General features: G+C 43.5%; 1 long non-coding RNA gene across 1 annotated transcript in view; it reads left to right on the forward strand.

The window, feature by feature from the left end:
* The window catches only part of LOC141751628 (uncharacterized), a 107,360-nt gene extending 95,791 nt beyond the window's left edge, over nucleotides 1-11,569 (forward strand). Inside the window, exon 3 of the long non-coding RNA XR_012590033.1 lies at nucleotides 11,217-11,569. This is a non-coding gene — a long non-coding RNA (uncharacterized LOC141751628). The remainder of the gene's footprint in view (nucleotides 1-11,216) is intronic.
* Nucleotides 11,570-17,358: the final 5,789 nt, after the last annotated feature.

Consider the following 17,358-nt stretch of genomic DNA (forward strand, 5'->3'; position numbering starts at 1 on the left):
TAAATGTCATGCAAGCCACATGTGGTTTTGTTGCTCCAAATTCAGCTCAAATAAATGGAAAGGATTACAAAATGAGGGAACAACTTGGGTCAACCTGGAGTGTTAAACAAAATATGTTTTCCTTCAGTAGCACCTAGGAGTATGTGATGCATTTTACCAAATGAAGATGACGATGTGGAATCCAAGTCAGGGGCTCAGGCGAGGTATAATTGTCACAGGACTCAGAAAGTCGGGCAGTGTTCCTTCGCGAGCCTTACTAGTTCTGGTGCTTGAAATAGTTGCTGCTTGCTTTGTTTGGCTTGTGCCACTGTGGAGAAGGGAATGTTTTCCATGCCTGCTGTGACAGGAGAAGAAGGAAGGAAGGTAGGAGTCGGAAGTGAGGTGATGGCTCAGGCTCACTAATGGGAAATTAGGCAAAGGGGAGACGGGAACTGTTCATCTTGAGCCTTCAGTGAGCCAAAGCTTAGGGGGCTCTCAGGTCTTTAAGATTATTTTTCCTTGCTGGACCATGCAGCAAATGAGATAACCCCATATGCAAGATGTTATTACTCACTGTTCCTAGTGAGATTCCTAGGGAGATGAGTATAGTTTCTCACTGAACTCGCTCAGATCTCTGACATTCCTGTGATCAGGAGATCAGTTTAATCTCCTGATTAGGAAATTTTCCACTGTTTTTAATCAAGAACTGCTTTGCCCTAGTCCTAGTAGAACTGCTTAACTCATTTTGTGAAGTTGATGGCTGAAAGACTACAGCAAACCTGACACAACCCTGTTGTCTTCTGCACGCCACGCTCTGGAAGGTTTGGCAGCATTAGTTGATGGCGGAAGGACGTGTGTCTTTTTCCTGAAAAGCTGAGGAGAATAATTTGCTCTCTGTATCAGCAATGCCGTTGCCTTCCCAGTCAACTGCTGCCAGCTGTGGAAGTCACGTTCCCTCCTGCCAGCCGTTCATTGTGCTTTTGCAGTAGGAAGAGGGGGGATGGAAGAAAGGGGGATCTTAATTGAAAAAATAGGCCTAGGGCTTCAGGGACATAACAAAGTCAGTGGGAGTGTGTGAACAGCAATTTATTTTGTCAGTTCAAGTTACAGTCACTCTGACATGTGAAAATTGCAGATGCCAGTTTCTCAATGTGTCACTGTGACACACAGCATCCCAAATAAATAAATAATGAAACTCTGGACTTGGTTTGCAGAGCTTTGGAAAGCCCAAAGAAATGGCGATATAAAAATTGTCAGATAAACTGAGAGAGGTTTCTTCAACATAAGGGGCATGATCTTAGCTCAGGCCTTTCACAAGGTGATCTTCATACCTTTTATTGCTTCAATAGAGTGTCCCTGTTGTCATTGTAGTCTTCATACAGTTTGTGGCCTTCATAACCTCTTTGGGTTTTGAAAATTGAGTTGTTTTCATGAAAAATGAAAACAGACCTTTTCCCTTGTAACTGTAAAGGATTGGAAGGAGTGCGGCTGAAGGGTTGATCTGAGACTGAGTAGACCTCTGAAGAAACTCATTAGGGTTAGGGTCCGATTAGGAAATTACCTGTTTCCTTGATTGCTTAGGAGCCTTTTAAATGTTCCGTTTCTACATTCTGTTCTTCACCTGTAAAGTGGGAGTAATGGTGATATTTACATCTTCTGTCTTTTCTGACTTAGTCTAGATCTTTTAGTGAGGAGCTCTCTTTGCCATGTATTTCTGTAGCACTAAATATAATTTGGCTCAGCCTTTATTATGATATCTAGATATTCTAGCAATAGTGTTTTGTGCAAATCAAGTAGTTCCAGTAGCAGTCTCACCAGTGAATGTTTGTTCATTGAGTTTACAGAAGCAGACAAATAGCTATTAACGATCAGGTGACCAAGTTAGAAAAATGAAGAGTTTATTAAAAGTTCAGTCAGAAAGAAACTGTTCTGCAGAGACCTTTGACAGGAGCTTGAGTGGCAGCAAAGACGTTCAGTGCCCTTAAAAAAGAAGTCCTTAATAACATGGCAATGCTATGAAAAGTTATCTTTCCTATTTGCCCAGTTAATCTGGGTTAGGAGTCAACAGGGTGGTCACACAGAATATGTGACTTCTGAGGAAATCCGGAATAACCAGACTGATTTTATCTAAGAAGAAAAGAGTGAGAGAGGATATGATAAGTCTTCAAATGCATAAAAGGCTTGTGCATGCAAGGTGAAACCTGTTGTCTTTGGAGAAGAAGAATAGGATGCGAAGCCGTAAATTTAATCTGTAAGGAGGTCTGTGTCCAGGAGCTGAGGAAAGTATCAACAAGGCCAGCGAGGATGAGAGATGAGCCCTTACCTGTAGCGTGTAGCTCTAGCAAGTTGGGGATGGAGGGGAGTTCAAGATACAGTCTAGCTAACCCTTGCTCTAAACCAGCATCTGAAAGATAAGTGCTAATATTTTTGCACAGTATTTCAGGAAGCTGAAGGTCGATGCAGACAGGAAGGTTTATCTGGTTTCATGGCTTTGGAAGAACTGTTAAGCTGACACTTCTTACCAGCAGGTAGACTGTGCCCAGGAGTGTTCTCATTAGTGTAAGAGGATCCCCCTGTTCGTAGAACAGTACATCACCTTTGGCTGCACTTCTATCTCTTTTCACATAAACTTAAAAATAGGGAGTGGAGTCTCAGGAACTCAAAGCCAAACTGTCCTTCTTGTGCAGCCAGGGCCAAAAGTAATTTTGGTCACACGAGGCTGAGGACAGAGATGTGAAATGAGCCAGAGAGGGATCAGCTCCTGCTGACAGATGAGCGAGCTCGGTCTTTATGCTTTCCAGGACATGGTTAAATCTGAACTTCTTCTTTTCCGTGGAAAAACATCCATTGACTTTGCATCAGTGCTCCAAGGGGAAGTGCTGCACTGCCCTTCTCACACTTTCGAGAGGGCCTTATTTGCTTCCTTGGGAACCGCAGAAAGAAACTGTATGAATTAGGCTGCAAATAAATCTTATGAGTTTTACTGGATGTTCTTCATCCACAGCTGCCCTGGTCACACTCTTGTGAGTACATCCCTAGATGGACAGACTTTGAGAGAGCTGATGCAGTTACTTGACAGACCACTTAACGTGATATTAGCTCTGTGCTTGCCTATACTCTTAAAACATGCGTCACTGTACACTGTAATTATAAGGAGAGCTAACTGGCAAGGAAGGATGATTGCATCATTAAGGCACTGGAACAGGAATAACTAATTCTGCTGTTAACTCCTCATGTAACCCTGGCTGTGACACCAAAGAGCAGTTTCCTCATCTGAAAGGAAAAAAATTTCCTACCGTATTAATCGGTTTTCTTGTATTGTATAATGTCGCTATGTCTACATAATATTTTGAAGGGACAGAGACAGGAGGAAGTTGTGGCTACAGCATGAGCTGGAATTTGAACTAAAACTATAGGTGTCCTACAAGAAGAATATTAATGTCAATAATAATATTTATAATAAAAACATTTACAAAGAGTTTGGAAGATTAATCATAACAGAAATAGCTAGAAGAAAAGTCTGTAATGTATAATAGAACCTGGTGAATTCTTTCTGTGTCCATTTGCTACCCTGACATCTCTCACCAAGTATTCTGGCAAGCTCATAGCAGTTTCAAGAAAAGATTTAACGGCCAAGTTACAGCACTGAGATCTCATGTTGCTTTTAGTTTATTATTATTGCAAAATGCACTACTGAACATTTACTAATGCATCATGAAATAAAATGCCGTGGAATTACAAATGAATTTTGCTTGTAAGATGAATGAGTCTGTGATTTAGAATCTTTGATATCAATATCATTGATGCTTCCATGGTAAAGATGAATGCAGTCTCAAGGGTTTGGGTTTTTTTTTTTATAATTTGGAAGTTTGGGCACAATTTTGAAAAGGTAAATTTTGTAATCTTCTTCCCAAAGAGTTCAGCCCAAAGTGTTCCCAAAGAGTTCAGAGCGGGTTTGTTTGGGTTCCCCCCCCCCTCCCCTGGTTTGCTTCTTTTTCTTCTTCTAGATGAAATGTTTCTTATGAAGTCAACCTTTTTCTACCTCTGCTCCTGCCTCCAGCAGGAGCTGTTCTCATTGCCCGTTGCCCTCCCCTGTTCTCATTGCCCATTGATGCTGTTGGCAAGAAGCTCCTCTGTCCATAGAAGCTGTTTTCTTGTGCTGTGTTCCTTTTGCCTCCATTTTCCTGTGTGTCTTATGTTATAAACCCATGCAAGACTATCACAGATGAAGAGCAAAGTCATCACTTTCAAATTTACAGTGCAAAGCAATAATGTTTTTTTTTTTTCTTACCTATTTCAGACAATGCTTTTATCAAAATGGGTCATTCTTCTGTCTAGTCGGTGTGCCGCTCCTGGCGATGGCCAGTTCTAGGTGCAAGAACTGCTGCAGCGGGCAGTAATGGATTAAATATGTCCACTGTGAAAGATTCTTCCTTAATTGCATTAGTTTGAGGTTTATTTTATGCCCTGATATGTGGCGTTGAGCCAGAGAGACCACAATACACCTTCCCTTCCAAGGTCCGAGTGCCGAAAAGTATCCCTTTACAAGAAGGGTGCTTAAGTGCTTTTCTGAATCAAAGCCTGAGTCAGTGCTTTAATGTACTCTGTTCATGCTTGGAAATGGCTTATATTCCTCTGAGCAAATTTCCTTTAAAGAAGCTAAGCCTTCTACAGTGTCTGAAGAATTCAATGTCACACTGAAAACTTATCCCCCAGATCTGTGTCCAAAGAGATCCAGCTTAATGGATGCTCCCTATTACTTACTGCCATACAGCTTTCCTCTGTCAAGCACTGAAACAGTCTGTTCCCTCTCCAGGCAATGTGTCAAATTTTCGTCTGGTCGCCTATGGTGTTTTCCATTTATATTCAAGGTTCTAGAGAAGGTCACTTCAGTGCAGCATCAGTAGCACCTCCGTACCCATGATCTCATACATATATTGGAGGCTGGCTCTAAGGCGAGAGTATGGCAGGACTCGGACTGCCCGCTGGAAACTTCAGGCAGCCATCTCACGTAGGAGAGTGATTTAGGGATATGTTCTCTTCGCCGCTGCTGCTTTCAGCACAGTGGACGACATTGTCCTTTCAGAAAGCCTGAAGCAGGTGCCCGACCTGCCTGGAAATGCTTTATCATGGTTCATTTCAAGCTTTACTGCTGACTGCCGGTTCCTCGTCTGACTATTGCAGTCCTCGAGGAAGATTCATCCCTTGGTCTTGCCAGGCTATTTTAAGGCAGTGTTTCTAAGTATCTGCTCGAACCCGTATGCTTCAATTAGCTTTTGTCTGGCCTGTGCTGTTTTTGTTATCACCCTCTTTTTGCTGATAAAGCAGGAACATTTTTAGAGGTGATATTTCCCCCCTGCTGCAGGAACCCTAGGATAGATGGGAATGAACTTTGTCAGGTGCTTAGAGTAAAAGGAATTGGGAATTGTCAGGATACCTGGCTCCCTGTTGGTCCTGACAAATCACTCAGGGGCCTTGTGTCTCAGGTTGCTCAATCTGCAAAGCAAGGCTAATATTTATTTCCATTATATATATTAATAGCACTTAGTAACTTTGAACAAGGTCAGGGCTTCACTGCGTTACATACTGTGCTAAGACATGCATATATTAGTTCCTGTCTCATGCCTCCTGTAAAGCAGTGATGTAAGAATGCAGTGCCTGAGAGATGAAAGAAATGATCCATAATGCATGATGCACTCCGAGGTTCTGTCACTCTGGCTCATCTGATGGAGTGCATCATGGGCGGCAGATAACTTGAGCTGGCCTTTCATAACTCGATTATCCTTTTTCAGTGTTAATACCCACGATAAGGATCCATGACTAAAGGGAGACAATGTCTGAAAAACCTCTGCAAAGTTTTGGTGCTGCTGCTGGTGACATAAACCAGAGAGAATAAAGCAGCAATGCCCAAAGCGCATGTCCCTACACCAAAGCTGACCCATGTTTTCTCTAAGTTTAAGCCTCTCATTTTCATCATTGCCTTAGGTACTGGAGTCGCTCTCTAGATGATCCCATGCTTCTTCAAGTTCAGACCAACAACTCTCTGAATTAATAGATTAGTAGACAACAACTCCATGAACCTACAGCATGAATTAATAAGTAGACTGTCTCCAACCGCTGCTAATGCATTCCAGATTTAGGGCTGCCTGACAAGCAATGTTCTGCCATTGCCACCATAACTTTGTTCTATACTTTAAACTTGGAAGCCGTGGTTAAAATAAAGAATAGTTTGGAACCTTTCGTTGTTAAATCACTGCAAGCTCCTATTGTGGATGCACAGTGACACCATGGTCGCTAATGTCTATAAAACTGCTTTACAGGGCTGAGTTATTCTGGTGGGACCCACACTATGTTAGTTCCTTTGCAGAGGATGAGGGACCTTTGGGTGCAGAAGTGACATGTTGGGGTAGCATCACTGAGGTTATGGAGGTGTGAGTTTGGATCTGTGATGCAGTATGATTTTTTTTTTTCCTCCTTCTATAAATGGACAATATTAATAAATGGTGCTTCCACCTAGTATCACTGTGCCCATATATTCTGGTTTCATACATGGTGGGAACAAAGGCAACTGGATGCGCTGTTGTCTTTGTTGAACTTTGCTGGTGACAAACAAACTGCATTTGGTCCAGGGCTGGACTAAAGTGGATTGGGTGCTTGGCTCGGAAATATTAAAGCAGGAGTTGCTAGCACTTGAGGAAAGAGCAAAGTCTTTTTAAGCAAAACTGTAGTAAATTGTCATCCTCTGTAAGGCTTTCCATTCTCCATAGAGATGGACCTGCAGAAGAAGTTCAGCCGCAGAGCTGAAGCTTTGTATTCGTGGGACTGCAGCAAGGCTGGTGATGTACCAATACCGATGTCAACAGGACGTCATGTACTGAACTGAAATGGTTGTAATGAAGCAAAATCAGGGTGCGCAGGCTCTGAAAGTGGAATGGGTCTAGGTTAGCAACGCTGTATGCCGAGCTACAGATTAATCTTGTGTGAAAAGATATATAAAAGTATTTATGAAATGAAGTCCTAGTGTGAGATGGTAATCAGTTGCTTAACTATGATATATGAAGGTTTGTTTAATGCAGAATTAGTCAGAAATCTATAAAATCAATGGTGATTAAAATATTCTTTTAGCTTTCCATTTATATCTTTTTATAACATAAGCCTGCTTTATAAAATGAAAGTGAGGTACAAATGTAGTGAAAGCAATGAATACAGTTTGAGGGATGCTGGCTCTTCATGCCTTGCAGTCATGCAGGGCAGTACTTGGGGGGAAAAAAGGAAAATGATCCAGAGCCTTCATTCCAAGAAAGAGTCTAGACATTAAGCCACTGCATAAAAAGCTATTGGAAATTCAAGGATTTCCTTACAAGTACTTGCATCTTTCTTTCCTGGCTTCTTCTGGAAGTTGCAAAGAGGTCCATTGACTTCTCTGCGATTCACAGTACCACATAAATTAGACGGAAAGATTCCATGGGAAGTGGGCCAAAGGAAAGGACAGTTCTTAAATATATTATCTATTTCACTCTTCTCCTTCATGCATTTCTCTCCACGGCAACTCTTCCTCTGTACTTAGTGAAATATGCTTTGAAGCAAGTTAAATTGCTAAAGAAGTAAGTTAGATTGCCAAAAAATAGTTAAGCTATATTTTCATTCTCCATTCTGTATGGAATAATACAGCAGGACTAGTAAATACCAGAGTCATGTTACTTCCAGTGTTGATGTAGTGGGCTCAAAAGTCACCTCAAATTGTTCTGCCCATCTCTCCTTAAGTGCTGAGGTGACAACAATGCCAAAAACCAAGCAAAGGAAACAGATCCTATAGAGCAGTTTGAACACTGGGTCTTTTTTTTAGAGCTGGTGGTTGTTTGGATAAAGGAACTCATGGAAATAAGGCTCAGCCGTGCAGCTGGTACCCACCAGTAGTCCTTTGGAGCAGCAAAGAGGCTGGTCATGAGTGAGGTGCCCGTGGCTGATGGCAACAGGGCCTGTCCATGCCTGGTAGTAACGTCACTGGAAAGGTAACTTTTCCTATCAACTATTTCAGGGTTTGGGGGTGTCGAGTGTGGCTGTCTCCTGATTGTTCAGGTTGGGCAGCTCCCAGCTGCTTTTTGAAGCTATTTATTTTTGTAACTTGCATTTATCAGAGTGGATTAGCCAAGTCTGTTGACTTCAGTGCTTTGGCACAGGCTGTCAGAAATTATTTTAGCAATGCCCTGGGCAGAGCACATTTACTTTTCAACCTCTGCTCTCACTTCCAAGCAATAAGCTACTGAGGGTTCCATTTACAGTCAAGCATTCAGTGGAGTTCCTATCTGCAGCTTTTTGTTGTACATTGGATTTTTGTTTGTTGAAATCAAAGAGAAAGGACTATCTCCACCTAATGGCTACCAGTAAATTGTGGCTATTCCACAAGGAGGTATAAAGCACGGTAGGATGTTTTCAGAGAGGTAATAAATCTGCTGGGATTGTCACAAGGAATGCCAACATCATTTGAGAGAGAGGAACTTGTGGCATTTCCTCCGCTCCATCTCAGGCGTAATCTCCGCGAAGGCTTGAATACACAGGCCAGATTCTCTGCTCAGCACATCTATAATTTTCCAGCACCAAAGGGCTGGGGCCATCCTCTGCAAATTGTTTAGGGGAATACCATGCTTTATTTTCATTGCTAGTGTTTTAGGGGAACTAAAAAACCAGCCCTTATCTTGGTTGAGCTGATTGAGCTTTGATAGTACCTTCAGGGCTGTGAGAAGTTTCTAATGGAACGTGTTCACCCTGATGTTGTTCAAGGTAAGGAAGAATTTAGTCTGAAGTAGAGGTTCATCGTTTAAGAGACTTTCATTGGAAATTATGGAGTATCCTCTCTGTGCCATTATCTCCAGCAAAAAGTTCACTAGTTTTCTCTCACACGATCGGGCTAACCTTTACATTCTTACATACCTTTAAATAAATGTGACAACTCACTTCAGAAAGGTTTCTCGTTCACGCAAATTAGTTTGTTCATTCCCTTAATAATTCCACTTGTCTCCCCTGCAAATGAATGTCACCGCAACCTCTGTGTTTCCATGCTAAAACCTGATCTCGTCACTCACTTCAAAGATGCAATTCACTGCCAAATACCTCACCTTCATCCATCTCAATCTAAACTCAGCAAAATGACCTCTCAAAAAGTACTCTACAGAGGCACTCTTTAATCAACATCTGTTTAGAGCTTTCCCCGTTAACTTCACATAGGCAGATTGTTTTCCATAATTAGACACAGATAGGCTTTGATATAACCAGCTGACATATAGAATACATATTCATTTCTCCCTCTGACTTCTTGAAGGATCTGAGTAATGCAGAAGAAACACCTAGTGCATTTAATACTAGTCTCAAGAGCTTCAGACTTGTCTAAGAGAGTCACTGAAGCACTTCAGGTAAAACTCTCATCTCTTGTTAAAATGAGAGGCTTAGGACAGTGTGACGCTCTTGATGAACTAAGAGGCTGTATTTAGATAAGACATGGAGAGGAACTTGGAGCTCGTGTCTCCTGATTTTCGGTTGCTAGATGGGCTGTAAGGGGCAGAAATGTTCTTTAGGGACAAGAAAATTATGACATCGATAGAGCTATCACTGCAAAGAGTTTATGGTTTTGCAGCTACAGCCCTGAACAGCTACTTGGGGCTCATGGATGTTCACTGCTGTGGACTTTGCTCCATCTGCACTGTCTTGGACCATTTGTAGAGACTCTCCTTCAGATAAACACTTAAACATATGCTTAAAGTTATTCATATGTAAAATACCCCTTAAGCTCTCTCTGCTAAACATGACCTTGATCTCTTGGTGCTGCAGTTCCCCAGTGAAAAATAGAAATACAATAACAGCTTTATCAGTCTGAAAACTCCCAGCAGTCCCATGCTACTATTTCTCATGTAACATAACAAAACATATCTATAAACGTGATAGTATTTACTGGCTTGATTCTGCCCTTTCCCTTCAGTGAAATTAAATAACAGCTGACTCCAGAGGCAGGCTGATTGATTTCAGTGAAACTAATGCCACTACTCAAGAAGAGCAAAGGCAGAAGTAGCGGAGTCAGGCACCGAGCAGGTTCTGTCATTCCCCTGCTGCTGCCACAGAGCTCTGGTTATTTTGAGAAAGCCTGTTTGTATTTTCCTCTTTCACCGTCTCCTCCTGAACTTTCCTTTTCGCCTTTTCTCAGCTTCAGAGAAGAGTCTCAAAAACTTATCAACTGGCTGTCAGTTTTCAAATCTCCTATTTCTGGAATTTTCAGGTTCCTCAAGTGAGCGTTTAGAGCCGCTGTATCTCCGAACCATCTGCTATTATAGGAAAAAAAGAACACTTTAAAAGCTGACAGCTGACTTTCAGAAGACTTTAGTAATTGCAGCCACAGTTGAAATTATTGGGAACTAATAGTCTGAAATGTTTGGAAAGTCAGGGCACGGAAGGGTTCATTTGCATTCTGCTGCCTCCAGCCCCATCATTTTCTACTGTTTTTCAACGTGTTATTGTCGAAGGTATTGAAGTTTGGAGGTGATTAAAACTCGGTAGTTCGTTTGGTCCTTAGCATATTGTTTTCAAACATTTCCAACAGAAGTAAATGCTTAAATCCCATTAAATTGGAGTCTTAAATGCCTTAGGTTTCTTTACAAATCCTTCTGGTAGGCATCAGATATCAAACAGACAAAACAAAAAAATTAAGCTGAAGCCAGGGTATTTTTCTTTCCCTATGGGGAAAAGGGCATCCATTATGCAATGAATCTTCTTTTGTAATGGTTTGGTGGCTTTGACAAAATCCATTTTACTTCATTGTCCTTTTACTTTACATAATGTCCATAAAATGGCAAAACAGAAGATGTTATTGCTGATCAGAACAATTAGCATAAAGCTCTTGAGTAGAATAACGTTGCAAAATAAGCAACCTTTTGGGCCAGAGCAACTTTCTCAGGAACTGTGTTCTGCGTGAAGGGGTATGACTTGTCTTGCAGTCCCCCCGAGCAGTTTTCAGCTGTTGTCTTCATATCAGAAAAAGAAGAAAGGAGCTGGTTTAGCTCCCCTCACATTGTAATACCCAGCAAGTTGCAAGATAGCAGAATAAATGTTACAAGACAGGTAAAGCTTAATTCAACCATGATCCCAGGGGACGTTGGAAACTCTAGTAAAATGAGATTCTCTGAAATGGAAACAATTAAATAAGGTTTTTTTGTTTTGTTTTTTTTTTTTTTTTTTTTTTTTACCATTAGGCTGGGAAAGACCTGAAACGGGATCTGTTTGGGAGACCCTACTCTCATACGGACGCCTCTGGATTTCGGAGAGGAGTTCCAGCCAGGTGGAGGGTTGTACCCACATGTATAATGTTACAAGGAGGCTTAAAGGTCTCTCAGAGCAGAAAGAAAAATAATAAACCTATAGTTTATATAATCTGGGCTTACTTTGTAGTGCACAAGTCTTCCCTAGGTAAATCCCTGTGGTGCAGAGGACACATTTAAGGACAGCTAAGCCGATACCCCAGTTCCCATTGATTTTTACTGGAAGTGCAACTCCCATTTGTCTTTGATTATTGTCCCCCTGTTTCCAATGAATATAACGACCCTGCTTTCACCTGAGCCCTGTTGTGTTCGCCCGTGGGCTGTCCTCTTCTCCTGCGGTGTGACCCTCACATGTGGCTTTGAGGAGATGTCCCAGAACCCGGGGTCGGGGGGAGCAGGAGCTTTGGCTTTCCTCCCTGCAGAAAACTCCTGGAGCGCAGGTGGGAGATGTGAGATTGTTACGGGAGGCCTTGTAATTGGAATATGGTTCCGTAGATGGTTATTTCATTGGAGAGTAGTCCTTAATTAATACAGAGCCCCCGGAGAGCACTTTCTCATCTCTTTCTTCCCATCCCTCCCCTCACGTGTATCTCTACGCACGTTAATCACATCACTCTTCTGTTCCGTCCACGAGTTGAACACAGGGACTGAATTTCTTGCTCACCCTTGGAGGATGGGGCCAGCGTATGCATTAGTTAAAGCCCGAGGTATTTGATCTGGGAAAGGCAGCTGAGCTGCGGCTCTCGGCAGCGAGCAGGTCTCGGGCTCGGAAGGCTCGCTCCCTCTCCCCGGCCCTGAGCCCTCCTTTCCTCTGATGTCGTCACTCCTGTTTAAACACAGGGGCCAGGCTAAAAAAACAGAAATTTCTGTTTGGCTTTAAGCTCCGTCAAGTTCAGGCCTGTTCGGACATGTCTACGGGTGCTTCAAGAAGCGGGAGTTTCTCTAGCAAACACGCAGTGTTCCTGTGCGCTCCCCCCCGGCCCCGCTCCCCAGCACAAAGCTGTTTGGAAAAAGTTCATTCTTCTGAAACCTCAGTATTTACACAGTCTCTGTGGCTGCGATTTACTCAGGGTCCAGCTGCTGATGCTTATCATAGAATCATAGAATTGTTGAGGTTGGAAGGGACCTTTAAGATCATCGAGTCCAACCTTTAGCCTACCCTGACAAGAGCCACTTCTAAACCATGTCCCTCAGTGCCCCATCTACCCTTTTTTTAAACACCTCCAGAGATGGTGAATCCACCACCTCCCTGGGCAGCCTATTCCAATGTTTAATAACCCTTTCAGTGAAAAAGTGTCTCCTAATATCTAATCTAAACCTCCCCTGACGTAGCTTGAACCCGTTTCCCCTCGTCCTATCGCTTGTCACCAGGGAGAAGAGGTCAGCCCCCATCTCTCTACACCCTCCTTTCAGGTAGTTGTAGAGGGTGATAAGGTCTCCCCTCAGCCTCCTCTTCTCCAGGCTAAACAACCCCAGCTACCTCAGTCGTTCCTCATAAGGTTTGTCCTCCAGGCCCCTCACCAGCTTTGTAGCCCTTCTCTGGACACGCTCCAACACCTCAATGTCCCTCCTGTAGCGAGGGGCCCAAAACTGAACGCAGTACTCGAGGTGGGGCCTCACCAGTGCCGAGTACAGGGGGATGATCACTTCCCTAGTCCAGCTCACCACACTATTCCTGATACAGGCTAGGATGCTGTTGGCCTTCTTGGCCACCTGGGCACACTGCTGGCTCATATTCAGCCGGCTGTCAACCAACACTCCCAAGTCCTTTTCTGTCGAGCTGCTTTCAAGCCATTCTGCCCCAATCCTGTAGCGCTGCATGGGGTTGTTGTGACCCAAGTGCAGGACCCGGCACTTGGCCTTGTTGAACCTCATACCATTGGTCTCAGCCCATCGGTCCAGCCTGTCCAGATCCCTCTGCAGAGCCAACCTACCCTCAAGCAGATCAACACGCCCGCCCAGTTTAGTGTCATCTGCGAACTTACTGAGGGTGCATTCAATCCCTTCATCCAGATCATTGATAAAGATATTAAAGAGAACCGGCCCCAGCACTGAACCCTGGGGGACACCGCTTGTGACTGGACACCAACTGGATTTAGCTCCGTTTACCACCACTCTCTGGGCACGGCCATCCAGCCAGTTTTTTACCCAGCGAAGAGTACACCTGTCCAGGCCATGAGCAGCCAGTTTCTCCAGGAGAATGCTGTGGGAAACAGTGTCAAAAGCTTTGCAAAAATCCAAGTAGATAACATCCACAGCTTCTCCCTCATCCACTAAGTGGGTCACCTTATCATAGAAGGATATTAGGTTTGATAGGCATGACCTGCCCTTCACAAACCCATGCTGACTGGGCCTGATCACCCTGTTCTCCTGCATGTGCCGTGTAATGGCACTGAGGAGGATCTGTTCCATGACCTTCCCAGGCACCGAGGTCAGACTGACTGCCCTGTAGTTCCCCGGATCCTCCTTCCGGCCCTTCTTGTGGATGGGTGTCACATTTGCTAACCTCCAGTCAGCTGGGACCTCCCCGGTTGTCCAGGACTGCTCATAAATGATACCAAGTGGCCTGGCGAGCACCTCCGCCAGCTCTTTCAATACCCTTGGGTGGATCCCATCCGGCCCCATAGATTTGTGCATCTCCAGGTGCTGAAGCAGGTCCCTCACCATTTCCCTTTGGATTAGAGGGGCTTCATTCTGCTCCCCATCCCTGTCTTCTAGTTCAGGGGTGTGGGTGCTCAGGGAACAACTGGTCCTACTGCTGAAGACTGAGGCAAAGACTTCATTAAGTACCTCAGCCTTTTCCTCATCCTTGGTCACTATGTTGCCGGCCCCATGTACTAGAGGACAGAGATAATCCTTAGTCCTCTTCCTATTGCTAATATATTTATAGAAGCTTTTTTTGTTGTCCTTGACAACAGAAGCCAGGTTTAGCTCCAGCTGGGCTTTAGCCCTCCTGATTTTTTCCCTACATAGCTTAACTACCTCTTTGTAGTCGTCTTGAGTGGCCTGCCCTTCCTTCCAGAGGCCATAGATCCTCTTTTTTTCCCCTAAGTTGTAACACTAGCTCCCTGTTTAGCCAGGCCGGCCTTTTTCCCCGACGGCTTGTCTTCTGGCACATGGGGACAGCCTGCTCCTGCGCCTTTAAGACTTCCTTCTTGAAAATCATCCAGTTATCTTCAGTTTTCTGAAGTAAAAGGTTGAAATCAAAAGCCAGAGGAGAGTGCTCCTGCTTGTCGTGCCGGTCATAGGTTCCCCCCTGCCTTGCTCCACATTAGCCAGTCTGCATCCCAGGGTCTCCCAAAGCTGCATCCAGCAGCCTGGAATGGCATAACATCCTGAGGAGGGAAAAAAAGGTGTCTGGAAAGGTGTGTCTGCTGTCCATGTGCCGGCAGGCTGCCTCTGACCCCGGAAAACCTTTGCACCCAGGCACTTGGAGCCCCTTCCAGTCCCTAAAGGGGCTCCAGGAAAGCTGGGGAGGGACTCTGGATCAGGGAGAGGAGCCGTGGGATGAGGGGGAGCGGTTTTAAACTGAAAGAGGGGAGGTTTAGATGAGATCTGAGGCAGAAATTGTTTGCTGTGAGGGTGGTGAGCCCCTGGCGCAGGTTGCCCAGAGAAGCTGTGGCTGCCCCATCCCTGGAGGGGTTCAAGGCCAGGTTGGACGGGGCTTGGAGCAACCTGGGCTGGTGGGACGTGTCCCTGCCCAGGGCAGGGGGTGGCACTGGGTGGGCTTTAAGGTCCCTTCCAACCCAAACCATTCCGTGATTTTATGATTCTATGATTTGGGCACAGATCTGAAGTTCTTTTCCTTAGGGTCTCGCTGCCTGGTCAGAGAAGGATTCTGCAGTCAGCACGCACGGCTGAATGCTTTATAGGAACAGGATAGAAGTTCATAGGATGCAGAAGGAATGAACAGTACCGACTGCAGCTCTTCAGTACAAAAGCCAGTGTGAAATTAGCAAATATTTTTCATTAATGTTTCTAGTAGAAACAACAGTAATGCTATTCTAGGCCTTTAATTTTTTTTAGGAAGTTCTTTGCCAACTTTCACTGAGTCTTTAACCTTGAATGTCTAAGTTTTTTGGTGCTTCAGCTTGGGATGAGGAACAAGAATCACCTTCATCAGAGGTGTATTTTGTAGAGGTTTGGAATTTTTTGAAAATGTAGATTTTTAACCAAAAATATTGAGGGCTTTTGTCCAGAACAGGAACACCCTTAAATAATAATGCTAATCTTCCAAATAAAAAAGAAATTCTATTTTCAAGTTAAACACTGGAAAAACCCCACAGTATTTTAATTAAATTAAATCACAATGAAATGCAGAAGACTTAAATAGATTGGCTGTCTAGTGTAGCTTCTAATCTGTCTCATGTTCACTGATCTGGTTCACCCAGCATAGTCATAATCTATTCTGCGTATCTTGTTCCAGACCGACTACATCCCAAAATATTTTGCAGAGTTAATCAAATGCAGCCTGAAATTCAAAGAAAAGGAGAACAGCTAAGATGCGTATGCAAGAGATGAATGTATTGCTTTCAGGTACAGCTTGGAAATAGATAAAAAGCCTCAGATCTATAAGGGAGATTTCTCAGAGCTCCTGTGGGCACATCCAGTAGCTCCTCTAAGTGCACGGAGGATCGCAGCCGTTCCAGGTGCTCTGCTCTTTGGTTTCTCTGCCTGGGGTCTATGCGTTAATGAAGAGGGGACAGAAGACGTTCCATCATCCCGCTACGGGCAAAGTTCAGCAGTCAGATGTCTTTAGTGCTGATAGGATGCAGGTTGTCTGAAGGAATTGGCAATACTGCCTTGGACATCGGCAGCGTCTCCATTGCCTTCACTCCAGCAACTTTCATTCGCACCAGTTCAGAGTTTAGGCTGAGACCTCCAAAGAGAGGTGGGTACCTGGCTTGCTTTGAAAATCTGGGATTTTTTCCCAGATGCTTTTCAGAGCTTTTGTGATTGCCTGACTCTTTCCATCTCTCAAATTCCACTTTTTTTTTTTCCTGGCATCCTCTGACCCAGCCTTATCCTTCTTTCCTTTCTTAATGCCTCTAGCCCTCTTCTGAAACATTTACCTGTTTCTCTGATCAAGATGTATTTTGGTCTGAGTTTGGGAAGAAATTGGTTTTAGTCAGTCTGTATCAGGAACACTTGGCCCTATGCTGCCAGTCCGCTTTGACATTATCATTCTTCGCCAGGTTTATTCGAATTTGCACATAAGCCTGTTTTAAGTAGGAAATCAGGCAGAAGCAAGCCTTCTGTTTCCATTCAGAGACAGCATTCAGAAGTCCTCAGTTCAAATTTCAGCCATTTCTAATTAAGAGCTCATCAAATCTCATAAAACCCACAGGGTTTCCAAGGATCTCTTGCTAATGGCTACACTTGAAAAAAAAAAGTACTTTGAGTTATTTTGCTTTCAAAGTGCACTGTGTACTTTTGTCATCGTCTTCCTTTTCTTTCTGTGACATCTGTGGACAAAATGTATTTGGAGATGATTTGGTCAGTTAGATGAGAAATTATATATGGAGCACATTAGCATATAAATTTGCTTTTCAAAATGCTTTTGGTCATCAGCTCCTACAGAGAAGCACAAGCATACACACATGGTCTTGTGTATAGCACTTACATGATAAACTTTCTTAAAGGGAAGCAGAAGCTTTTGCATATGTATTTATATGATTTAGATGCCTGTTAATTTCTAAGGCAATGTTGTCTCTTTTTTTAAATTTAAATGGCTTTGAGTTATTTTTGAAGCCAAAAATTATGCATAAACTCATCTGCTCACGGTATCTGAGTTTCTAGATAATAGAGATCCTGCTCTTGCATTACTTTTACCCCCTATAAATCAGTCTCTGAGTCAAAACCCCTTAAAAATGTACATGCAAACATAAAACCAGCAAATGTTAGGATAGTTAGTCCATTACTTAAAAAGGGACGGAGAGGAAATAACAAACGATACAGAGAATGAAGTATTCAATGCCTTTTTTGGTTGCTTCTCCAAAAAAAGGTTGATTGTGGTTGTATACTAATGTAGTAAGTTTTAACAAGGGGATCATCTAAAACAGCAAAAAACTCCACT

This window comes from Larus michahellis, chromosome 15, assembly GCF_964199755.1.
Source record: "Larus michahellis chromosome 15, bLarMic1.1, whole genome shotgun sequence".
Lineage (NCBI taxonomy): Eukaryota > Metazoa > Chordata > Aves > Charadriiformes > Laridae > Larus > Larus michahellis.